The sequence below is a fragment of the Tachypleus tridentatus genome, chromosome 13 (assembly GCF_004210375.1).
Source record: "Tachypleus tridentatus isolate NWPU-2018 chromosome 13, ASM421037v1, whole genome shotgun sequence".
NCBI lineage: Eukaryota > Metazoa > Arthropoda > Merostomata > Xiphosura > Limulidae > Tachypleus > Tachypleus tridentatus.
Window position 1 is genome coordinate 128,803,152 of NC_134837.1, and position 27,277 is coordinate 128,830,428.

At 32.6% G+C, this 27,277-nt stretch overlaps 1 pseudogene across 1 annotated transcript in view; it reads left to right on the forward strand.

Annotated features, from left to right (window-relative positions):
• The window catches only part of LOC143237938 (uncharacterized), an 82,878-nt pseudogene that overhangs the window by 11,839 nt on the left and 43,762 nt on the right, over positions 1 to 27,277 (forward strand). The window contains exons 4-11 of the transcript XR_013020344.1: positions 3,768 to 3,835; positions 6,091 to 6,213; positions 7,841 to 7,983; positions 8,253 to 8,380; positions 17,422 to 17,613; positions 18,629 to 19,026; positions 19,152 to 19,329; positions 25,651 to 25,856. The product of XR_013020344.1 is annotated as an uncharacterized LOC143237938 (transcript). The remainder of the gene's footprint in view (positions 1 to 3,767; positions 3,836 to 6,090; positions 6,214 to 7,840; positions 7,984 to 8,252; positions 8,381 to 17,421; positions 17,614 to 18,628; positions 19,027 to 19,151; positions 19,330 to 25,650; positions 25,857 to 27,277) is intronic.

The following is a 27,277-nucleotide window of genomic DNA, read 5'->3' on the forward strand; positions in this document are numbered from 1 at the left end:
CAACACATTCCCATTCATTTTTACAGGAGCTTGGTGTTCCTCAGGGCTGTGTTCTGAGTGTCACACTTTTCAGTATAAAAAATTAACGCCATCACTGAACAACTCCCTCTCACTGTTGCAAATGGACTCTATGTGGATGACTTTCACATCTCATGTTTGTCATCAAACATGAGGTGTATTGAGCGGCAGCTACAGAATGCCCTCAATTGTTTACTGACGTAGACAACAGCAAATGGCTTTACCTTTTCTTTCTCTAAAACCGTTTGCATGCACTTTTGCTGCCAACAGGGTATTCACCCTGATCCTGAACTCTGTATCAGTGAAGGTGTGCTGCTTGTGGTTTCTGAGACTAAGTTCTTGGGGCTTATCTGTAAGCTAACCTATGTACCACACATCAAGCAGCTACGAGTCAAATATACAAGAGCAGCGAACGTCCTCCGTGTCCTCTCTACCACTACTTGGAGAGTGGAATGACGTTTTATGCTTAATATATATCGTTCTCTTATTCAATTGAAACTCAATTATGTATCACTGCTCTGTACCTCTGCCAGACCATAGGCCTTAAAGATGTTAGACCCTATTCATCATCAAGGACTTTGGCTCTGCACTGAGGCTTTCTGCACTTTCTCAGTTCAGAGCTAATACATAGAGTCTCATGAACCTTCTTTGCACCTGTGTCATTTGTAACTGTCTTTACTATATGCTTCGAAACTTAGTTCCTTACCAAAGCATCCCACCTGGGGTTGTGTTTTCCTTCCTTGATGGGCCATGCTTTTTCAGACCAGATGGTCTGCTATTGCTCCTTTGGCTTTCGTATCGTAGCAGTTAGATGAATTTAGTCTGTCCTTGGATAACATTGCTGCATCCACTGGTCAGCTCATCCCATCATGGTTTCTTACAGTCCCCAATTGTGACCTATCTTTCAGTCATTTGAGAAAAGTAGACACTCCTAATTGGAAATACTGTCTGCTATTTGCTGAACATCTTTCAAACCATCCATTTATTCCTATTTATACAGATGGTTCAAAATCAGGTGACTGTGTGGTCTCTGCCATAGTTTGTTGTGGCTGGGTGGTTGCGGGCAGAATCCCCTCTACAGTTTCCGTGTTCACTGCTGAACTGTATGCCATTTCTCTTGCCCTAGATCACATGGAAGCTAAGCAGTACTTGAACTGCAAGATTTATACTGACTCACTTAGTTCTCTACTGGCTCTGGAATCACTTCACATTGGTTCACACCCTGTTCTTGCCAATATTCCAAACCGACTGGCCCATTTCTCTGTAACATCTTCTACTATCCAGTTTTTCTGGATACCGGGCGACGTTGGTATTCACAGAAACTAACTCGTCGACACTGCAGCTAAGTCTATCTGCTCTGGCACTATCACTGCTGTGCCTGTCCCATACGTGGATTATGGTCCTGTATTCAAGGCTCGGTTCCATGCCAGCTGGCAGTTGACTTGGAGTGAGCAACACAAAAACAAGCTTTTTTAAATAAAACCTATATTGGATTTTGGCTGTCTTGTTCCTGTAAGGATTGGAAAGAGGAAGTTGTTCTAACTAGACTATGCATTGGTCACAGTTTTTTAACTCATCGTTTTCTTTTATCTGGAACTGATGCACCAGTGTGTAGTTTGTGTAACAGTCAGATCACAATAAGCTACATTTTGGTTTATTGTCATTGTAGATAATTCACTGAAACTTAACACCAGCAGAGAAGCCTGATCAATGCATGTGTGTATGTTATAATATTTTCTGTTACTGGATGCTTCTTTTTGATTATTTAGTAAAATATAATGCAAAATGCAGTCAGTTTAACATTGGTAAAATATTTATACAATAACTTTTTACACAGACTGAGCTGAGCAAGACACATTTTCATTCCTTGATAAAGTTTTAAACTTAATGAACACATTACAATATTAAAATAAGTATTGTTACAGAGATGTGTTGATTGAAAGCTAGCCTTTACTGTATTACCAATACAGTTTTCTCCGTTGTTAGCATTATAGCCTCTGATGCCAACCTCTTATGGGTAGTATGAGTGTTGGATTAAAAATCTCAATAATGATAGTGTAATAAATTTAGATTTTTGTTGTCTAGAAATTAATTCATAATTGTTCTTTGGGGAAATGATTTTTATGTTATAGTTAAAATTTGTGGTTTGCATGATGATATGAATTGTGATGTTATATTTAATCCATATGTTATTTGTTATTTGGATGTGAAAAGATTAGTTTGATGCTTCAGTTGGTTACCTTAGTAACTAGAGAAGTGGCTCTGATAAGTTGTGTGACTTTTGTCCCCTTAATCATTTTATATCTTTAACATATGTTTTGATACAAATTTAAATTTATTGATATGAGCTGTGATTAATGTGTTGTGAAACAACTTGAATTTGATCAGTTTGTTCTGATGTGTATCTAGTATCCATTGGTATAGATTTGATATTTCATGGTTGTATCCCTTTCACACAGATTCTTTTTTTATTATGGTTTTATTTTTCTCAGTTTTGCAGCAAAGTAAAGCCAGGAATTGGCTGTACAAGTTTTCTTATTGTGTGTTCAAGCTTTTGTTTTTTCTAGACAGTACATACGTTACAACATTGTTCATTGTTTTTTAGTTTAAATTTCTAATGAAATAACTAACAGTCAGTGACATTAATGAATTTCATTACTGTATTATTAGTAGATCTGAGTTGTCCCCAAAAAGTGAAATGCAAATAGTTAAGAAATGTTAGAGTTTTTGGAATAAAACAGTATTGCTTAGTGTTGTGTTGTGAGAATAATTATGATTAATTTATGTTATTTTATGTAATATTAACATGCCTCCTCCCACTTGTCTACTTGACTGTTTTATTGTAGTTTACAATTGTTCTTCATTTCTGTTCCTCAATTCCCAGTCTTTGGAATCTCTTTTACCTATTTGGGGGAGAATCCCTTAACTTCTATTTTCCTTTCTCTATCCAGTGTGCTCACTTTTTGTCTTAATTTCTTACCTACCTTCCTGCACCATCACTTTGTCTGTGGTTCTTCACAATGCTTCAGGGAGGGATTTTTAGAAGAGGTTAATTTCTTCCTCCTACAACATTGTGCAGGGATTTGGGTTGAGATTCCAGAGATACATTGATAATTGGGTTCTCCTTGCTGATTCTTGGGAGGATTTTTCATCTCGCACATGCAGGATGCTGATCAGGGATAACTTAGCAAGCCCTCCTAGTCTTTTCTTATGCTTATCCTACATCTGATTCATGTGGACATGTTCTTAATACTCATCTCAGTCAGGATCAGTTTTGACTATGTCATGTTCATATGTCTTGACCCCAAGTTTTCTGGTTCTTTTCACACCCTTCCCACAAATTGATTTTAGGAACTCTATATTCCCTTCTATCATTCATTCCTTTATACTCACACACTTGTACTTATAGTTTGGATTATTTGAAAGCTTTTTGAATACTTTATTTTGCTGTTTGATGTGTGCTATTGGTTTTTAGGTATATCTTTAGGTGTGAAAGGTTATGTTTTGTTGGTTTCAATTTGGGTTTTTACTGTTACAAGTACCTCAAAGGATTGAAATATCTTTTAGTCATTTTGATTATTGTTCTATGATTGCTAGTCTTGTTTTATTGTAAGGTTTGATAATAATAAGTATTCCAATTTCTTAACTGTTGAAAGTTCTCGTAAATTTTGATAATATTTTTGTATTAGATGTAATAGATATTAGCTGCATGAAACCTATGAATAAGTTTGAAAATGCTATATTTTTAGGTATTCCGACTTCGTTATGTTGGTGGCAAACAATGTGTGAAAAGCAGATTGGAATTATGGGTAATGAGGTATGTATATGTACTCATGTTGCTTGTTTTTTTTCTCAGTAAAGAACCACATCACTACAGGTGTTTTCATATTAGTTTTATTTAGATTTCAGTAATTTGTAATTTTTATTGGTTAGGTTTCTGTAATCTGTGTATTGTTTCAGTTTTGTCATTTAACTTTTCATAATGTATGTTTGGTAAAGGTGTGTTATTCGAGTTTTTATAGTGTGTCTATATATATGTTATTATTATTATTATTTTTCAATATTATTTTGCTTTCTATATTTATCAATTAGGTTTCTCTAATGTGGACTTGTAGCAGTCACGTATTTAGGGTTCTTTAATGTGTAATTATAACAGTTTTGTTTTTTATTATTTTTCTAAGTGTCTGTAATGCTTACTTGAATTAAAATTGTTAATGTTCCTTTAATGCATAAATGGTATTTAATTTTTTTTAATATTCATGAAATACATTTTTCTTAAAATGAAAATATATAACAGTGAATTGAGAGTTGTATTTCAGTTTGTATGTTAACAAGTAGTTTTTCACTAATCACTGCACAGATTTGCTCTTATTCCTTTAAAGATTTTTTCTACAAAATATTTCCTTTCTCAAACTGTTTGTTTAAGCTTTGAGAAGAAAGTATCATTCTGTGAACACTGATCAAGATTTCCAAAAAGTATTTCTTGCATTTCAAAACAGCATTAGTTTATGCTTCACATATTATAGTGGAGTAGTAACTAAATGTTCAGAAACCTAACAAAATAGTAAAGATGCTCTTTAAATCCTTTACCTCTAGGTAACCCTATTTTTATTACAAGCTGATTAGAATGTTTATCATCAGTTAGTAGATTATGTCATAGCTAGTTGCCTATATGATAGCCTAGGTTTGATTATAATTAATAGTATATTTAGCTGGATGATTGGTAAAATTTGCTGATTTATCAATCATTGGGCTCTAAAATTGATTGAATTTAATAACTAATTGTTCTCACAAAAGACATGGATAGCTGCAATAATCACAAGCAATAATAATTGGAAACACTGATTTCAATTATTAGTTCATTAGTTACAAGCAGTAACTTCATCTTTGATATTCTGTTCTTTGGCTTCTCTGCTAAGCATTATTTCAAAGGTTTGTTTACATGTGAAATGATGCTGCCATGTGATGGTTACATATGCCTTAGTATGTAATAAATTCCAGGAATTTGTTATGGACACTTTTGTCTGCAGTTTTAAATTTCTTATTATGGTGTAGCAGTGGAATAGTGGTATGTCTGCAGATTTATAATGCTAAAGTTAGGAGTTCTGATTCCAGTTGGTGGATATAGTAGTTAGCCCAATCTGGCTTTGCTATAAGAAAAAAAACACAAAAAAATAGCATTACTGGGGTTGGGTATTTTGCTTGTGTAATTATAGTTTTTTAGACTACAGTGATCTATTTCTACTTTTGGAAACAATTTCACCTTTGGTTAGCATTTAGGTTATAGGGTTCTGTATTTTTGTTTTAAATGGATTTTTTGAGTAAACATGCTTTCCTAACATCTTAAATTTCAATGATAAATGGTATGTAATTTAAGCTTGCATGATATTTTATTACAAATGGAACAACAAGAACAGACTCATTTTAAAAGTGTTTTCAGAACTTTATGAGACTTTATTATAAATAACAACAAGTCCTTTTACAAATGTGTTAAGTAGTAGTAACATAAACAAAAATCCTTTAGAAGAAAGACTGCTATTACATCACTGCAAAATCATGCTTCTTACTTTGGGGGGCCATAAATACTTTATTTGTGTGACAGTCAAATCCCACTGTTCAGTTAAAGTAGCTCAGGAATTGGTGGTGGTTTTTTTAACTAATTGCCATCTCTCTTTCTCTCTCCATTGTTCATCACTTTAATATGAATTTAAGGGTGGGTGAAACAGAAAGCCCTTGTGCAGCTTTGTGCAAATATTTAATCAATTAATTATTGTTAAAAAACTTTGTAACCACTGCTTTTATGACTAATATCTGTTTGAAAACACATTTCAAGAAAAGTACAAGAAAGACAGATTTTTTTTACTATATTGTTTGAATAATGTGTGAAACATTTATTGTAGGTAGGTCCTTCAATATTATTGAATATATATGAAAATTTTAATACAGTATAAATTTTAGTAGTGTTTAATAAAATATTATCATGTGACCTAAATTGTTTTATTAAAATTTCTGAATTCAAAATTTAATATACTTTACTTTTGATAAAAGACTTTGTGCTTTCCATTCTATCAGGTAGGAGAAATTTGCTTTATAAACCTCAAGACACGTCGAGAAATTGGAGGAACATACATTAATACATCTGTACAGTCATTACATGTTCTTTATAATGAAAAAACTAGCACATCTTATTTACTGGTGAGTTACTGAGTTCCCTGAAATTTGATTATTGTTTCCTGAATTATCAAAAATGAGTACTGTTAGAACAAATTACAGTATCATTGATTTTTGAAGTTTTCTTATGTAAAACTATATTAAACAGATTTTATGCTTGCACTAAATTGTTCCCTCTGTAGCTACGAATAATTTTTTTTAATCAGTTTGTTTCTTTGATGCTGAAAACAGTTTTATAATAGAAGAGCAGGTAGATGTATAAAAGGAGCCACTGCCTTATTGTAGTACAGTTTGAGGGGGGGGGTAGTCCTGAGGTAAACCTTATTCCTACTTTTTTTTCTTTTGGTGTTAAATGTGTTTGAAAATATGTGTGTTTTGATTTGTGTGTGTGTGTGTCTAGATGGTGTCATCTCACAATATTCCTTTAACATTCTTGTCAAGAAATGTCCATATGACAGTTACAAATTCACTTTGCATGAAATACAACTGATCTTAAACTTGGTAAAAATAATTGTGAGATCCTTTAAGTTGAAGATCTATTCACTGCAATAAGTTTTAATTTTACTTGTATCCAAAGTTACTAGATCTGGTTTTGTTTTTGCCTTTTACAACTGATAACTTTGCTTATATTACTGACAATTGAAAAATTTGTTTTGATTTTACACTTGCACATTCAAATTGTAGATCATGATAGAAAATTTATTTCGATGTAGCCATTCAACAGGTACATAACTGAATAATAAAAAATGATTGGTTGTTCAAACATAAAATTTGTTAAGTTTAAAACTTGTCAAGGTTTATGAAAAGTTCTTAACAAGTGATAATAATATAAGTGGGAATCCATGACTGAAATAAAGAATGTTAAGAGCAGTAGTGATTAAGTTACTCAAACCATTGAAGCAGTATTGTGTTGCTAGCAGCAAAGCTAATAGAATTTTAGAGTGTATTTATAGGTATATTGGTTATATGTAATCCAAAGGAGATAATTATTTGTATATACAAATCACCCGTTAGACCTCATTTGGAACATTGTTTACAAGTCAGAAAGGGCACTGAATTACTGCAAAGGGTTCAGAGGTGGGTTTGTAGAATGATCCTGGAAATGGAATGGTTATTTTATGGTGATAGGTTAAGAGCTCATGACATATTTTCTCATCAGAAAAGAATGGTAAAAGGTCTTATTGAAGTTTGAAAGATTAGCTGGTAAAATGACAGGATATAAGCTTCTGACTTCTCTGTACTATATTATGAGGACAATATGATGAAGGGACACTGTTTAATTTTATTACAGGATAATTAGTTTATGGAGTGAACTGCTATTGGCATCTTATTTTGTCTTCTTCAGACGTAAGAACGATATCACTAGTTTCTTGAAAAATGAAGGGTGGGTTAAGTTTTTTACTTTTTCCCAAGAGTGGGTGTGCAGTGGCAGTCTTGAAAGACAGAATAGTCCCATGTTTTGTGAATGTTATGTACATTTGATTTTTTGTTACTTTTCTTGAATGTCCCATGTTGTATGAATGTTATGTACATTTGCTTTTTTTGTAACTTTTTTAGTATCTTAAAACTTGGCAGTCATGCAAAAAATACCTTTTTTTAGGGCACTGTATTCTTTCATCATTATTGAATTCTTTTATGCTTTATTGTACAGATTTCAGGTACTAGAAAGAAGCACTGGCAGTTGCTTTTAGAAGAAAAAAAGTCGGGATTCCTTTGGCCAGGAGATTCTGAGGCTGAGACAAAAAAAGAAGCACTGAGTGAAAAAGAACAGTTTTGGTGGTGAAAGATCTTCAGGTGACTGAGTGTAATTACATTTATATATTAAGTGTGACATGATAAAATTCTAGAAGGCATTTATTATTTGTATACCTTTTATTATAATATTTTGTAATTTTTTCTTAGTAGATGTGGATTTTTTTCCAAAACAACTTTTTTATCACTATTTGAACTTTTTGAAAAATGTTTTTATTTTATTTAAGACTGGATATATATTTCATAAGTTAGATATGCTTTAGTGTTTATAGGTTCAGAATATAAATATTGAAATCCTTTTCTTAATTCAGATGAAAAACAGTTAGATCCACGGCCTCAGCATTTATCGCAATATGATGACAGGGTTTTTCTTGCACCTCAACATGCCAGAGGACGACAGCTACTGACAGTTCATAATCCCTCCTCCAACATATTACAGGTATAAAGCTAAGTATATAGGTATATTTTTACTCTAAAGGAAGTAGGCCAAACCAATGTGTACAATTCATATGGTATGTGATTCCTTTGCTGGTAAATTAAGACCTGTGCTCCAGTAGTTTGTGTCATACTACAACCAACATTTACAAAGGAGTTAAAATCTTGGAAATGCTTAAGTATAAAACCAGTTCTGCAAGTCTTGGAAAATATGATTTTTATTCATTAGTTTGGGAAAAAATCTTCGAAAATAATTTTAACCACATCCATACTGAAACACTACGTTTTATTTAGGTTTTTCAGTGTATTTTGTTTGTTAATAGCCCATTCTGACTATATAAATAGATTATACAATGTAACAAAAATTTTGTTCCTGGATAGCATGTGTTATTTTTTAATTGCCTATGTTGTGAAAGTAGAGAAAATTGGCCATTATTTCCTTCAAACTTTGCTTTTATGACCTGGATAATGAAATTTAGAAATTAACCTATTTTCTATGTAAAAACAGGCAAATTTTCACATTTTCATTTACATAAGGTATGAATAAAACAACATATCAATCAAGATTTACGTGTATTTATGCAAAAGTTATACAATAATGAACAAAATGTTTAGAAATGAGTAGTTTTTTTGAGATTTGCGACTGTAATGTAAATCACTTTCATGTATCAGCCTCCAAATATAGTCTCCCATCACGTTTTAATTATATGCTCCCAGGTCACTGCAAAGTTTGAAGAGAAAAACAGTTCTTTTCCATTTACTTTAGGCATAAGCAATTGGGAAATAACACTTTCTGCCCAGGAACAAGAAAAAGTAAAAATGTTGTTATATAGTGTTATAGTAAGTGTAATGGTTGTTGTTTTCTTGTTTCTATATATTTATTAGTTTAATATTATAATATAAGTGGTTGTTGTTTTATTGTTTCTATACTTTTATTATTTTAACATTATAATGACATTACAAGAGTATCATAACTTACTGAGATTTTGAGCATTAGCATTTGCAATTTAGTTCATATTTATAAAATAAATGAGCTGTTAGGCAAAGCATTTCAGTGTGATAAATGATGACTGATGTGTAATTATCATTTCTGATTTGTTTTTTTTTTATTTTAAATTTTAGAATTGACATGACATTTTCATCTAATTCTTTTTATTACAAGTTTTAGTAATGGATCTTGAAAAAGTTCTCTCATCAGTGTTGTCTACTAAAGTAGCCTTTTAAGATATGCCTTGTGTAATACACACTGTATCTGTATGAGACTAACAAAGATATTTTTAAAATTTATCATCATTTATAATGCAGTATTATACAGACTATTGATTTATGTAATATACAAATGCAGTCTACCAAACTATAATTTTTGGTATTTCTGTATGAGACAATGTTTAAATGTACCTTTTTGTGACATTTCTTTCACAATGGAAGTTAACATTTGTAATTTCATCTTATATGTGCTGTATAACAATCAGTATAAAAATGTAGTCATTTTATTTCAAAGAACATTTTTCCTTTGAACTTATGTTGTATGTTAAAAGTATTGTAAAGTGGTGAGCAACTGCTCTACAAGTTTATTAAAGATATTAAATGTTATTCTGGTATTTTCATATGAAATTGTGATATACCTTTGTATTTAGTACTACCTGTAATGACTAAGATTGTAAGTTTGGTGGAATCACAGTGAGTGCTAGAAGCTACATCTGCTCTGTTAAAGGATAATTAATACTTAGAGATTGTATGAGACTAGTCGTAATTGCAGGTTGTATTTACTAAAGGTGTGGAGATACAGAAATACTATGAGTATTGTATTGTGAAGCTGTGATATGATTATATTGATACTTTGACCTAAATGATACAATTTATGTATCTTCAAGAAATTTGGCAAGCTTTCACTAAATATTAAGTCTTTTGTACAGAAAAAAAAATCAGAATTTCTAATAAAGTATTCTTGCTAAAAATGAATAATTCAATAAAGGAAGATGAGTATTGAATACTTCATGTTGTCTTCATTTCTTTTATCAAAAATATTAAATGTAAAGCAACATAATAAATTAATAATAAATAACAAAATAAATAGATAGATATTAACTTTTTATATTTATTTACTTCTTTTACTAGCTGTCATTTAATTGATCACACCAGAAAATTTCAAAACGCACTGTACAGTATGAAGTACTTAACTCTATCACCACAGGTATCCTTTTGCTCTGCATGACACTCAAGTTTTAATGTCTTTTTGTTTATGTTATACCAAATAGAATAGCAAAATACCTTAGCTTATATACTATATTCTAACAGTATATAAGTTTTAAGTTTTAATTCTACAAGGCAATATTAAAGAGAAAAAAAAATCCTGGCATGCAACATATTTTCTTTTAGCTTACCTTCCATATTTTATCCACTACTCCTTGAAAAAGTTATGAAATAAAATGTAAATTACTCTATAAAAATTGTCATCAGTTAGACAAACCCCCTTTATTAGTCTTCAATTTTGTTTGGTTAGAAAGCTATCAAATAGAAAATCAGACTGCCTGCTACACCTACCTGTGAAATTTTTTTTTAATTATTTGTTTATAGTTCTCTCTTATGTTTAATTATACACTACCTATAATCAGTAGAAAGTAAATTTTTATCTGTCAAACGCTCCTCGATGTGGATTCCTGTATGTAGTGAAGGGAATGCCCAGAGAAGGTTCTTTACTTTCAGTTCACCTCCTCTGGGATCTAAACATCCACCTGCGTGTTTACCATGTGCACTGACCTGTGAAGGGGAGGAGAGGATCCTGGTGGTTGAGGTGTCCAACTCCAACACACCACTTTGGCCTTGAATTCCTGTAGACGGTTGGACTTGGGGTGCCCCCTTAAGATAATCAGCTAGTCCATTTGGGCCAGGGTCAACTGAGTGCCAGTGTAGGATCTCCTCAATGGGTATAGTGGACATTATGTCTGATACTGGTGTTTGGGTATAGTGCTCTCAAAACCCTGACATTGCTGCAGTGACCTTATATGGCACTGTAGTGTGTCCCCTCATAGGGTTCCATGGTGGGTGGGGTCAGTGGGCACTGAAATATTCTTTTTTTTATTATGAATACCCCTCAAATAAAAAAATAAACAAACATGACAATATAGAGAAAACTCTGACTACTGGCCAACGACCACACATTGATGACTCTGTTTGCTCAAACACACAACTTAAATCTGTCCCGTTATTTTTAATTATACATTCTTTAACTGAAAAACCCTTAGGGCAGATGTCTCAATTTTTTATTTTACTTCTTGCCCTAAATGGATAGAAGAGAAAGAAGTATAATGTCTAAAGACAGTTCACAATATTACTTACCCATAGGCTTGGAAATTATTATTTCCAGTTACATCTTGGACTTATGCTGCTGTAATCCATCCCACTACTACAGTAGGAGCCCAGACAGACCTTTTCATGCCTCCTACAGGATCCTTAACAGCACATCTTAATCTAGTACCCTCCAAAATCAAGAAAGAAAACAATTCAGTATCTACTTCTATCCCTACTACATTTTCCAGTCATTGCCCAACTTCATCTTATTCAAGTCCAGGTGTTTCCATGGGGTCTACCTCTCTTGACACCCCAAAAATTAAACCATTTGTTCACACCTTTAGTCACTGGAACATATGCCTACAAACACTGATCTGCCTACTCGATCCAGAGCAGGATCAATCGAGGGTGACAAACCCACATCCAGTAAAGAAAAAAAACGAGGTCATAAGCAGAAGGTCTCTTTGCCATATTCTCCTCCAAAATAAATAAAAATTGTCACATTAATCCAATGGAGCTGTCGAGATCTTCAATCAAATGTGAATGACATCAAGGATTTGATTGACTTTTATCATCCCAAATGTCTTTTTTTCTCATAGGAAACATTTTTAAAACCTACTAATACAGTCACGATTCCACAATACTCCTTATACTGAAATGACAGATCATGTGTAGGACAAGGACATGGGGGGAGTAGCACTGCTGGTTGATCAAAATGTGCCCACCCAGTCCTTGTCATTGAATATGCCCTTGAAGGCTGTAGCCATCCGTATCTCCTTGGGTCATACCATCACTGTTTTCTCTCTGTACCTTGCTCTGGAAAAAATTATAATCAATCAGATCTTGATACCCTCAGTGAGTAACTGCCAACCCCATTTTTAATTTTAGTAGATTTTAATTGGCATAATCCCTTCTGGGGTGGTTCTAGTATTGATGTAAGTGGTCATGTTATGAGCATATGCTCCTGAATCATAACCTGTCTCTCTTCAATACTGGCTCTTACACTTATTGTCATGCACCCAGTCAGTCGTTTACTGCCATAGATTTTTCTGTCTGCTCCCCTTCACTTTTCACTTGCTTTTCTTGGGAGGTTGACATCAATCCACGGAGTAGTGATTGTTTTCCTATCGTGTTAAGAGAGATTGGCCATGGTGAGTGCCACCTGGCCTGTGTGCCTCGGTGGAAGTTGGACCAGGCCAGCTGGCCCTTTTTTCACTGCTCTCTTGGAACTTGATCCTGTCATCTTATGTAAATCATTGATAGATGATTGTGTAGCAGTAGTAACTAACTGTATTGTCCAAGCAGTTGCTCAGTGTATCCCCAAAACCTTAACATCTTTCCCATGGCATCCTAGCCCTTGGTGGAATTCTTCTTGTTATATATTATGAAAAGCTCAGAAACGTGCTTGAGATAAATTTATAGATATCCCATGCTTTCAAACTACATTGTATTTCAGCAAGCAGGTGCTCAGCGAGTTAGACGTCAAAGCTAGAAGGAATTTTGGATTAAATACACTTCCATCATTCTTCAACCACCAGTTCAAAAGTCATATGGGACAAGATCCAGAAGGCGAGTGGATGGTATACTTCTGTCCCCTTTCTATCTTAATATTCAATGGCCATGAAGTTGCTGATGCTCAGACCATTGCCAATACTTTTGGTGAATGTTTCTCTCGTGTATCTAGCTCTTAAAACTCACCCCTTTCCTTCTTAGCTGTTAAAACACGAGTTGAACATCTGTCTCTTTCTTTTTTAACTGCTCATCTCTATGATTACAATTGCCCTCTTACACTGGTGGAATTCAAAATTGCACTTCATTGGTCTGGCAATAAATCAGTTGGAACTGATGTTATACATTATGAGATGCTATGCCACCTTTCTTCTGCCTCCCTTACTATTCTCCTGGCTGTCTTTAACTGGATATGGCAGGAGAATATCTTTCCTGATGCTTGGTGCCAAATTACTGTACTTCTTATTCTTAATTCTGGGAAAGATTCAAAGATTCCTGTGAATTGTCATCTAGTTGCTTTGATGAGTTTTCTCAGTAAGATCTTAGAGAGGGTGATTAGTGTTTGTCTTGTTTGGTTTGTTGAATCAAACAACCTTCTCTCACCTACTCAGTGTAGGTTCCGAAGACAACGCTCCTCAACAGACCACTTAATTTTCTTTGAAACATCAGTCAGAGAAGCCTTATTGAAGGGATAACATCTTGTTTGTTTCTTTTTTTCTTATTTAGGGAAAGCTTATGATACAACATGGAGACATGGCATCTTGCAAGATCTTCATTCATATGGATTGCTTGGCAATTTGCTACTTTTTATTATTAAACATTCCAGGTCTGTGTGGGCTCAACACTTTCCCATTTTTACCGTAGGAACTTGGAGTCCCTCAGAACTGTGTTCTGAGTGTCACACTTTTCATTATAAAGATTAATGCCATCAATGAACAGCTACCCACTACAGTTGCAAATGGTCTTTTCGTTGATGACTTTCACATCTTGTCAGTCATCAAACATGAGGTTTATTGAGCAGCAGCTACAAACTGCATTCAACCATATACTTAAGTGGACCACAGCAAATTGTTTTCAACTTTCTTTCCCTAAAACTGTTTGTGTACAATTCTGCCGCCAATGGGGTATTCATCCAGATCCAGAACTTCGTATTAATGATGTTGTACTTCCTGTCATCCCTTAGGTAAAGTTTTTAGGTCTTATATTTGACTGTAAATTAAACTTTATTTCATATATTAAACAAATTCCTGTGAAATGTATAAGAGCACTGAACATCCTCCGTGTCCTCTCTTCCACCTCTTTGGGAGCAGATCAATACTCCATGCTTAAAATTTATCGTGCCCTTATCCGATCCAGACTTGACTATGGGTCTATGGTTTATGGTTCTGCCAGAACCTCAGTGCTGAAAATGTTGTATCATATCCACCATCGGGGGCTTTGGTTTTACACTGGGGCCTGTCGTACTTCTCCAGTCCAAAGTTTGTGTGTGGAGTCCCATGAACCCCCTCTGTATATTCGCCATTTGTAACTGTCTTTTATGTATGCTTCCAAACCTTGCTTTTTACCACAGCATCCTACTTGGGGTTGTGTTTTTCATCGTCAGTGGGCCACACTGTTTTATAATAGAAAATCTGCTGTTGTTCCTTTTAGCCTTCATATGTGGACACAATCAGAAAAATTGGATCTATCTTTGAATAGCATAGCAGTATCAACAGATAGGTCTCTTCCATCATGGCTAATTACTGTTCCCAACTGTGACCTATTTTTGAGTCATCTGAGGACAGCTGGTACTCCTGTTTGGAAATATTGCTCTTTATTTGCTGAACATCTTTCAAACAGTCCATCCATTCCCATATATACAGATAGTTCAAAATCAGGTGACTCTGTAGACTCTGTTATGGTTTGTTACAGTTCGGTTGTAACACACAGAATTCCCTCTGCAGTTTCTGTGTTCACTGCCAAATTGTATGCCATTTCTCTTGCCCTGAATCATATTGAAACTATGCAATATATGAATTGTATGATCTATACTGACCCTGACAATATTCCATGTTAGTTACCACCCTATTCTTATCAATATCCAATTCAAACTGGCCCATCTCTGTCTATCATCTGTCTCTGTCCAGTTTTTTTTTTTATACCAGGTCATGTTGGTATTAGTGGGAATGAGCTAGCTGAAAGAGCAGCAAAGTCCATCTGCCCTGGCTCTATCATCACCTCTCCTGTTCCATACATGGACTATGGTCCAGTTATCAAAACCCAACTGTACACCATTTGGCAGTTGACATGGAGTGAGCAATGAAATAATAAGCTTTTGCAAATCGAGCCTTCTTTAGCTCTTTGTCAATCTTGTTTCTGTAAAGATTGAAGGGAGGAAGTTGTTTTGACTAGGCTTCACATTGGTCACAGTTTTTAACTCGCCACTTTCTTTTATCTGGTACTGTTGCACCAATGTGTGGTCTGTGTGGTACTCAGGCCACAATCATACATATTTTATTATCATGCCGTCATTACAACCAAGAATGCCACCGCCATTTTAAACATATTTTTAGGGTAGGGTTTGCCCTTGACATTAGCTAATGTCATAGGTGATACTGCCCACTTCACTCATGCTTTTACATTTTTAAAAGCTATTTATCTTTTTAACTTAAGGTTTTCATTGGACTATATACTGTTTTAGCATGATTTATTTTACATATTTTAATTTTATTTTGACCTGAACCCAGGATTGAAAAGGCCAACTTCATGTGACTGACAGCAAGTTTGAACTTAATGCTTCAGGCTTCCTGGCAGGTCTTAATTTTACATATTTTATGTATTTTTACCATCATTTCCATATACCATTATAGTAAACTACATCTTGTTTCTCACAGATAGCCTAGTAACTTTGTGCCATTAAACATGAAATACTTACCTATCTATCAAATGATGTGTTCTATAACATTAAATTCTGAACAGTTATGTGTCAGTTTCACTCAAAGTATCAACACCATTCCCATGGGAAGGTTAACAATGAGCTTGGATGAATTTATAATAACTATTCTTGCATAATTAATTTGAAAGCCAGGAAAATTTTGAGAGGTTAGATAATTTGTGTTTGTTTTTTTTTTTGCAGGTTATCTGTCTGGGTTGTTTAATGCATTGTTCAGTTGATAAAAATTATCAAATGCAGTGCTATGATTAGTATAAAAAATTAGGATTAATTCTTTTCAACAGTTGAGAGCAAGAAAAAAGATTGGTTAAGTGTTTTAATTCTTGTTTTTGATGTATATTCTTTATGTATATTTATAATATGTAAAAACATGTATCTTTTTAGGTTAGTTAAAATTTGATTACATAAAGTAAATAATTAAAATGTTTTAAAAGACATACACATGAATAGCTTGTAGGTAATGTAATTTGATAGCATAATGTGAACTGCACATGCACTAAGTGATTTGCAACTAAAATGGTATGAACAGAAGTTCAGCAATGGTTCAAAGAGCAATAAAGTTTAATTATAAGTAGATGTACACTGTTACAAACTTAGAGTTACTTGGTATAAACAGATGTAGTTTCATGTTACAATTTGAAGTCATTTTAGAAAGAAAAAATGGTACTTTAGATTTATTTTTAATTGACAGATCCAGTTTTGAGATAGGGTACAGAAAATAACAGTAAACTATAAAGTTTTACCAATAAATGTTTGAAATGCATTTAGATCTTAGGGTTTAAACAAAGGAAAATTGAAATTTTTAAGATGAGGAAAATACTTTTAATTTTAACGTAAAAATTACTTTGCACATGGACTATTCAAAACAAATATTCATTATATTTATGGACAAATCTTTATTTTATTTTATTAAAAATGCTTCACAAAAAAATATGATTTTTTGTATTTGAAAGATTTGTAATGTTAACTAAAAGGTTACCAAATTTTGTAAAGATATATACATTATATTGAAAGTTAAATCTTTATATGACTACAAAGAGATCATGTATTTGGTTATATTAACCCAGCTCGGATTGACAAAGTTAAATAGGATGATGTCAGTAATGTAAATAATAAATTACAGATGATCCTGTCGTACTTTGTAACAAACCATTGGTAAAACTTCTGTATCTAGACACATATCATATCGAGCCATCAATATCTACATTCATATTGTATTGACTTCCGTGATGAGGTACGCAACCCCAGTGTTTAAATTTCATTGAAAATGAAAAAGCTATTTCATTATTGAAATAAATGTATTTCTCTTTCAGGTTTATGAAAGCTACTTTGAAAGTCCGTTATTATTCTCTTATCGATTACCTTCTGATTGTGGAAATATCATTCTGGCTGATAAGCTATTGTTTTTAACATTACCAGATAACTTGGGAGAAAATACACCAAGACATAAATTAAAAATACTGTCATGTCAACTGTCAGAAGTGTCAGGAGAAGGAGCTAAAAAGGTATTGTTTGTATTGAATATTTTTTTTTGAGTTTTTGTGGTCATTAACAGTGATACAAGTGATGCATTTGTTTAACATGAAAACTGAAATACAAAACTGAATGTTGCACATCTAAGTTACAAAATGTAGATGCCATTAAGTCCATTATGTCTGTTGAGCAATTATCTGGTATTGGGTGTACATTTGCCTATAAAATTTCCAAAGCTGAATTAAAAATATTAGTTCTAACTCTATTTCAATAACCTTGTCACTCAAAATTATTTCAGAATTGCTATTTTGTAACATTTCAATATATATTTTTGTGTAAGTTATAAAAGAAAAAAACTAAAAAATGCTTGTAGTAAATGACTTTGAACATTACAGAGGCTGTGAATTTGCTATTTTAAGAGAACTGTGTATTACCAAACTGTCAACAGTAGACCTGAAGTCTTTGTGGAAGTCATGGCTACAAGAAATTTTTTTTTCAAATAGAAAAATGGATCATTATGTTGAGTTGTTTTCATGGTTATCTGTTTCCTTTTTTAAAAAAAATTGTACATTTTATTCTTCAAGACTGCAGAGGGATAAAGCACTTTTTTTTTTCATCAAACTTCCCATTAATTGTTTTGTAAGATTCAGTTGAAAACTCGGAAGCTTATCTTTTAAATATGTTTTTAATTCTTGATGATGAGAAACTCACTTGAAATAAAAATGTATCTCAGAACCACTGGTATGGGTGAGCAGAGAAAAAGAGCAGGTAACCTGAAGATGACCAGGTAACATTGTTCTGTAACATGGAGATGATTTAGGAAGGTCGAAACATTGTTCTCTGAGATGATCTAGGAAGGTGACATTGTTCTGGAGATGATCTAGGAAGGTCAAAACATTGTTCTCTGCTTATCGTTAAAAGTGTTAATACCCATACCAGCCATTCTGAGATACAAATTATTATTTATTTGAATTATTCACATTTGTGTGTAAGCATTTAAATAAACTATTATTCAAACTAAATAAAGGTTATTTTTCTTTTTTTTAGAGAGAAGCATATGAAGCTGAAGTTCAAGCGTTTTCTTTTCCTGGAGAAATAATTTCTTCCCATAAAAAGTCTTCTTCTGTGACATGCACTGACAATCTTGTTAAGCAACTGTCAGACCTGTCTTGTCATTATGACTTCCCTGATGATGTCACTGTGAAATTTGCTACAGTGACTAAAAGTGGAAAGGGAATTCCAAGACCTTCCAATATAAACTTGAAAAAAAATAGTCATCATTTTCACAAAACTGAAAATGAATCAGGTTTAAAGAAGGATCGAGAACGGCTATCGGTTGTTGGGAAGAGAAAACATTCAACCTTAGAGAAGTGTTTTATTTTAGAAAATCTTATAAGTGGCTTTTACATAGTCACTAAACACTGTGTATTTGAATGCAGGCCACGGTGAGTTTATTTCATTTTGTAAATTTAGAAAAGTCATAGAATTAAAGAATTAGATATTTTGATATCAAATGATACACATTTGTCTTAATGTCACAATGATCTTATAAAATTTTTTTCCCCCTTAGGGTCACACCTGAAAAATTATTTCTAAGTCTTACAACAAGTCCAGCAGATTTGCCAAGAGCTGAACATCTTGGAGTAATGCTATCACTTGACATAAGCTATTTATATGAAGTTGCAGCAGATCTACAGCTGGCTAATGGCCAGTTTGCCCAAGCTGTTCGCCTATATCAACTTTCAAAGGTAAAGAATTATAATTTTCCATGTATAGAACTCTTTGCTTGAAATTCTTTAAACTATCAGTAGTATAGGATGATGATATTTGCAAATGATATTTCTGCATAATTTCTACATCTTTAAGAAAATATACATGGAATGAAGTAATCAGGTGAGTGCCCTTACAAGCTGTCTGTATAAGCTCAAATTTGCTGCTTAATATACAGCAACAAAGTACGATGGAAATGTGAAAGCAATACACATGCAAGAAATACAAGCAATGAATAATGTTAACATTAGGTGAAGTTAGTGATGATACTAAATGTTATCACATACAGAAGGGAACATGTTGTATGATGTACTAATATATACTTAGTACATTACTACACGAGTCCTTTGCTATGCACAAATTATGATAACTGCATTTCATGCTACCATAAGGTTTATCAATCTACAGTTGTGACATTTTTCCCAGTGTCTTGTGATACTCCCTATATTTGGTCATATTTTGACCTTATCAGTTTTTACATAAGTCCATGCAGCCTCAAGAATGTTTGTATCAAGACCTTGTGCAGGCCAAGTCAAAGTTTTGAAATTTCTGTCAGCCTCTTGTAGCTATAGTTTAACTACATTTTTGTCAGGCACGGCCAGGTAGTTAGGGCACTCCACTTGTAATCTGAGAGTCATTGGTTCAAATCTCAGTCACACCAAACATGCTCCCTCTTTTTGCTGTGGAAACATTATAAGGTGACAGTCAATCCCACTATTCATTGGTAAAAGAGTAGCCCAAGAGTTGGTAGTGGTTGGTGTTGACTAGCTGCTTTTCCTATAGTCTTACATGGTTAAATTAGGGATATCTAGCACAGATAGCCCTCCTGTGGCTTTGCACAAAATTTAAAAACAAACAAACCATTTTTGTTTTATGCATGGGATAATTTTCCTTGTTGGAAGATGTTTATTTTGTTGAATGCTGATTTCAAACCTTTGGTTTGGTGACATGTTCAGCATTTAGGTTTGAACAGTTACATGTCCAATGAGACCTTTTTATGATAATATGTACCTTACTCATCTCTGGGTAAAATTCCCACCTCAGGGGTCACATGTATATACAGCAAGATTGTTGGTAAGATATCTTGCATAGAATATATCCTGAAATATTTAAAATAACTTCTTTTTGAAAGTGCCAATTTCACTTATTCTCTTCAGAAAAAAATAGTTTTGTTGCAATTTTTTTGCATGGAATATCCTTGACCAGCCAAAATAATATTGTTGCATGCTACTCTTTAGATATTTTATCTCTTGTGGCCATGACTTTAAACATACTACTGCTAATATTGGGTATGATATAATTGACTATACTTTTATTGAGTGGCACTTGCAGTTTTGTTGGATGACAATCAATCCCATTGTAAACTGTGAATGTTCTGTTGCAGTTAATTTTCCCATGATAAAAGTGCTGCTTCCCATATTAGTTACTTTCTATACATTTTATCCTGACAATTCTGTGATTTTTTCAAATACAGTAAATCTTACACATAGTGATGGTTGAATGGTGAAGTTTGCACACTTGTGGTGATTTAATTGTAAAGATAACATAATATGATGTTATTGATATGTGTACATGATGGTTGGTTTGTGATGTTCACAGGGTATGTGTATATGATTAGTGAACATGGTATGTATACATGATGGTTGAGCTGTGATATTAATAGAACATGTACATATCATGGGTGAATAATAAAGTTGATAAGGTGTGTACATATGAAAGTTGAACTGAAATATTGATAAAGTTTATATTTCTGAAGGGTGAATAAAAAGGTTGATAAGGTACACATACATGGTTAAATTGTGGAGATGATATAGTATGTTTGTGTGAATGTTTAAATTGAGAAGATAGCAAAATATATATGTATATGTGGTCAAGTTGTGAGGATGACAGAGTATTTATATGTGGTTAAGTTGTGAAGATGACAGGTATGTATATGAAGTGAAGTTGTAAAGATGACAGGGTATGTATATATGGTTAAATTGTGAAGGTGACAGGGTATGTATATGTGGTTAAATTGTGAAGATGACAGGGTATGTATATGTGGTTAAATTGTGAAGATGACAGAGATGTTCCCATGATGGGCAATTATTGAAGTTGACAGGATATGTACACATGATGAATGATTAGCAAAGTTGAGATGACGATAATTCTGCTAGTATGAAGGAATAATGACTTTCTGATCACCATTGTTTAGGCTTAAAAGGATTAATTTACATTTCATATATTCCATTTTCAGTTGCTTCACTTTCTTTTCAAAAAATTATCGTATTATTAACAACATTTCTTGTAAAGAAGACAAGTGACAAAATTTACTGTGACACATAAAGGTGTTTATTTTTTTAGGGCTCATAATTTTGCTATTTTATAAAGAAAATATAAACATATTTTGAAGCAGTTATACTTTTAATAAAGAGTAGTATTAGTTAATATTACCATCTTCTATTAGACACAAATTATATTTATTAAAACCTTTAGGAAAATCTGTTTAAAAATGATAGTGTATAGGTATATTAGAATTAAAATATTGGATATTTAGAAGAGATATCTTTTTAGTATGGAATATCTCTGGCTACGATGGAAGTGTGAAACATCAAATTTTGTGAAAGGAAATGAATTTATCTATATTTATGAATAAAGTTTGAATTAAAAAGATTATAAATTTTGGTTATTTATCTGGATTCACTGCATACATATGCACTAATCAAATGCTATTCCAAGCATCTTTGATGTTACAAGTACTAAAGTATCTGTGTAAACAAAAAGTGTTTGAGTTTGAATCAAAATTATCAGTGTAGTTAGAATTGAGCATATAGAATTGATTTAAACATTTGTGGCCATAAATGAAAAAAAAATTATAATGTTTTTAAATTTAAGTTGCAATGAAAGAAAACCACTTTGTAAATCAAATAATTGTGTGCACTTTAATATATTAATGTTATTCTCAAAATAAAATGAACCCCAAGTTTTCAAACAAACATTTCTTAGGCAACAAAATTTAATTATATTATCTGAAAAAACAAACCCAAATTTTACAGAAATAACTTGTTGCATCCCAGGAGTTCAGAAGTACGTTTTTAGTGTCAATGTTTCTTTAGTTTTGGGCATTTTTGTATTTACTGCACTTCCTAAAATCCTGAATTATTGACTATAGGTATAAAGTCACAGTTTTATAAACAGTGGTGGAGAATGGCTAACTGATTTTATGGGCCATTGTGCCAATGCTCTTTAATTCTTGAACTCAAACAAAATTGCCATGGTTACATTATGGACATGTAAGTTTATAGATGACATAAGAATTTTAGGGATCCTACCTTTAAGTTGGAAGTTATTACTTTAAAAATAATTTCAATCTGTATTTGTGGGTAAACCTTATTATTCGTGATCACTTTAGTATTTTTCTTTAATTTTATACGATGTTCATGTGTGAAAAGTAAAATACAATACACCCTATAAATATTTTTAGCACTGTTATTCATTTTATTCATTTAAATATTTTTTAATAAATCTGTCAACCTACTATAAAATAAAACTATTTTTCTGTTAGAAAACCTTTATATTTTCCACTTTTCATGTAAAAAACTAACTTTATTATAAACAATTCCTGGAAAACCAGATGGCTCCCATGATGTAGCTAATCACCCTCTATATATATCACTCGTTCAGTCGCACTACCACTCCCAATTTGCCCTTGAAGAAAGAATGGTCCACCTTTCGAAAGCACTTGGGTTATAGGGTTTCTAGTTCATTTTTATTAAGACTTCTTGGACCTACATGTTTTTAGAACATCATGAATATATTTGTTATGAGCCTGATGTGTTAGGTTTTAAATTATTTTTATATTCAAATGGTACAAAATCTGCTCAATATATGTTGGTTTATGGGAACACTTATTCTCAAAATGTTTTCTTAAATTAGCTGTTTTGGTCTCTTAAAAATTTTAATATACTTATGACTTTGCCAGTCATGAATTTAATATTACTATGTTGACTGTTTAAGTAATTCTGAAATTTATAAATATCAAATTTAAATACAACAAATGTGTCATCAACATATTTTCTGTACCATAAAGAAATAAACTGTACAGGACAATTTTCTAACCACCTGTTTTTTTCTTGATGTCTTAAAACGAAATTATCCAAACATGGGGTTAAGCTTTCAACCCATATACCTTCCATTAGTTTATTTATAATGACAACCATTAACAAAGAAATTAATATTTTGTGGTTGTTTGGTTGCAAATTCCAGTTATTTAAGGAAAACATTATACCCTAATGACATCCAACTTCTGGAAAATTAAATTATAACATAATTTTATTACTTCCTTTAGTTCTAAATTTGAATATAAAGACTCAATGTCTGAACCAGCAAAATACATAGATTTGTCAAAAACTGATTGAGAGACATCTTTAGAGAACTTGTAACTATTTGTTTTATGTAAGTCCATTAGTTAAATGAGGTTCAATAAACCCCACTAAATAAAACTTGCTAACTCATACTCAAAAATACCTGTTACATGACTACTCATCTTTATATGACAATTTAATTTGTGTACCTTAGGTAATATATTAACTCTTCTTTCATAATCTTTTAACAGATACTTTTGTAAATCTCTCTTTTGAAGCTGCAGGATCAGCTTATATTTCTTAAATTTAGTATTATCCATTTTTCCACATAATCTTTCCTATTCAGAATCACGTTACCATTACTTTTATCCAGTTTAAATATTACTAAATAGTCTAGTGAATAAGGTGTTTTATAGCTAAAATTACATATTGATATAAAATTGTTTTTAACTTTATTAGGGTGAAAACTATCACATTCTGAAAGTACTAAACATGAAACTGTTATCAAATGAAACATTAATTTCTTTGTTATCAGTAGGGATTTTAATCTTGTAATAGCTATTCAAAATTTATAAAATATTCAGGATCAAATTTTACTCAAGTGCCTGAATATCTTAAGCCTTCTTATAGTACCTTTTGTTTCACATCTGAAAAAATTATAAATAGCCTCTGTAGCAACTTCTAAAGACACTCTAAGCTTTTCATGTTTTTGTCTGTATAACACTTATTTTTTAAATCTCATTCTATTTAAAGATATGTTTTATGATAGGTTTATTATGAAACAACATTAGTGAAAATTACATCAACTGCTTAAACATACAGTTATTCTTTCAGGACATTTTTGAAAGAAAATGTGTAAAACATTTATGGTTGTTTGAGTTACTGCAAAAACAATAATTTTCGTAGTACTTATGAAGGTTATATTGCAGTTGCAGCCTATTTATACACAATTAATCATATTGTTTTTTGTGAAATTTTATTTAATATAAAGTATAATTTATGAGAACATTATATATCATGTTTTTGTTTTGTTATCTTAATAAAATCATTGATGCTTACAAATATAATGTTTTACTAATTTATTGATATTACTGTTGTTTATTGAAAATTCTTTAGTAAATTTACATTTGGCCTGGCATGGCCAGGTGGTTGGGGCGCTGAACTCGTAACATGAGGGTCGCGGGTTCGAATCCACATCACACCAAACATGCTCGCCCTTTCAACCGTGGGAGCATTGTAATGTGATGGTCAATCCCACTATTCATTGGTAAAAGAGTAACCCAAGAGTTGGAGGTGGATGGTGATGACTAGCTGCCTTCCCTCTAGTTTTACACTGCTAAGTTAGGGATGGCTAGCACAGACAACCCTGTTGTAGCTTTGTGTGAAAAATTCAAAACAAACAAAACAAATTCAACTGATAATTATTTGTAAGTTACTTCAACAAATGAAAAGACATACAGCTATAAAGTGGAGTCAGTTTCTAAGAATTTAAACAGTCCCTTGAACTGCCAACAAACTTTGTATTCAAATAGTAATTGACTTTTTGATGAGACAGAAAACATTGTCATGGTTTCACACCCATGGCCTGACATTAACTAACATTTTTATCTGTTACTAAAAGCTTAGAATTACTATGAATCTCCCCTCCCCCTTTTTGCCATTTGTTTAAAACAATTTTAAGGTGTGTCTGAATCCTTGTTAAATTGAAAGCCTTTGTAATTACCTTGTTGGTATATAGCATCTACAAAAGGAACTGAACCAGAAACCCTTGTATCATGAGGCACCCTCCCAAAAAAAATGCCAGTCCAAACTGAATAACTTTGAATTAATCTAAAACAATAATGGGAAATCATGATTCTTATGTTTCAGTTCACTGGATAGTTGAAACAATCTCCTGGAGAATTGGTAAAATTAATATAAATTATATTGTGTGTTTCTTTTTATTCTTTCTTACAGTGTCCTCAATTGAAAAGAGTAGCCAATTTCATTAGTTATGGCTATCTGTCGGAGCTATTGGCATATGTTCAGGTTTTGTTCACCACTACAATTACAGAAGTCCAAGCACCAGATAGAGTACATTTTGGTAACTTAGCTGTTCATTGTTTTGTTCAACAAATTTTGGAGAAGACAGGAGAAAAATTAGCTGTTGTTCATGCTTTTAGGTAAGAAATGACTATTAATCGCTTATGTGAAATATTAAATATGCAATTGAGCCACTACTGTAAATATAACTCATACAGGTTTTCTTTAGCACTAAGTAAAAATATTTCATTAGATACCTGTTTCTGTTTTCATTGGAATTCTACAGGGTGGCCCGTAAGTCCCTACCCATCCATATGTTATGTTATATTCAATAATACTAATGATGAGTTGAAGGCAGCTGTTACTGCAGCATTTGGAACAATAACCCCTGCTGTGTTGAGGAAAATGTCTCACAGAACATGGCGTCGCACAATATTATGCAATGAGAATGAGGGACAGCACACGGATACACTGGATACATAAGATATATGGGTGGGTATGGGCCACCCTGTATGTTGTATATAGGACTTGATATACATTGTACATCTGGATTATCCTTTATCAATTGGCTGGGTGTGATCTATGAATCTAGGGATCTATGCTTCACAACCTGTTGCCACAGAACTGTGTTCTGGACTTTGAGACCATGGGTGTATTAACTCTAAAACATGTGGGAAGGGTTGATTTAATACACCTGTTGCATTGAGTGTTTTAGTGCATTACATAGAACTGTCTACGTGACAGTACAGCAGTAAATCTACGAAGTCACAATGCTAAGATCCACAGCATATAGCTTGGTGTGGCTTTGCTTGAAAGAAAATAAACAATTGGAGCAAAAGAGCTATTGGATTGATTTTATTTTTGAAAATTTGTAGGCCATGCAGTTTCTGCAAATATATCAACTTTTTATATGCATTATTTACAGCTTTGAAAGAAATTTTACAAAAAAAGTAAATAAATTAAACTTATTTATTGAAAGATTTTGATTGTAAATATTTTTTAAATGTGTGTAAAATTATTTTCTTAATGGTGCAGTTTCTCTTATTTTAATATCCATCCACCTAGAAACCTAAGAGTTATAAGACTGGCTGTGTTTCACTATTTCATTAGAATAGTTTAGAAGTTGATAATGGGTGTTCTAGTCTGTCAGCTGAAAATTTAGGGACAGATAGTGCAGATAAGTCTTTGTCTAGCTTTATATGGATATTCAAAATACTGAACCATTTTCAATTTTAGTATGTTCTAGCATGTGTGTGATGTGTTGCCATGTTTTAATTTGAAGTGAGGTTGAATTACCACTATGATCTCTTGTGCTCTACCAAATTAACACTCAAGGGTCTCATTAGTGAAAAATATGTATTATCGGATCCATTCGTGTTTTTCCACCTCTTTTATTTGCTATAGAGTTGTAAAAGAGAAAAGAGTATACCTGGATCAGATGTGGTGTGGTTACTTTCTGAGATGCAGTATATTTTTTCTTTGGGTTTCACAACTCATGGTCTTTCTTTGAGCACTTTTTAAAAGGGAATTAGTTTTTCACTGGTCCTCTATCAGTTTTTAG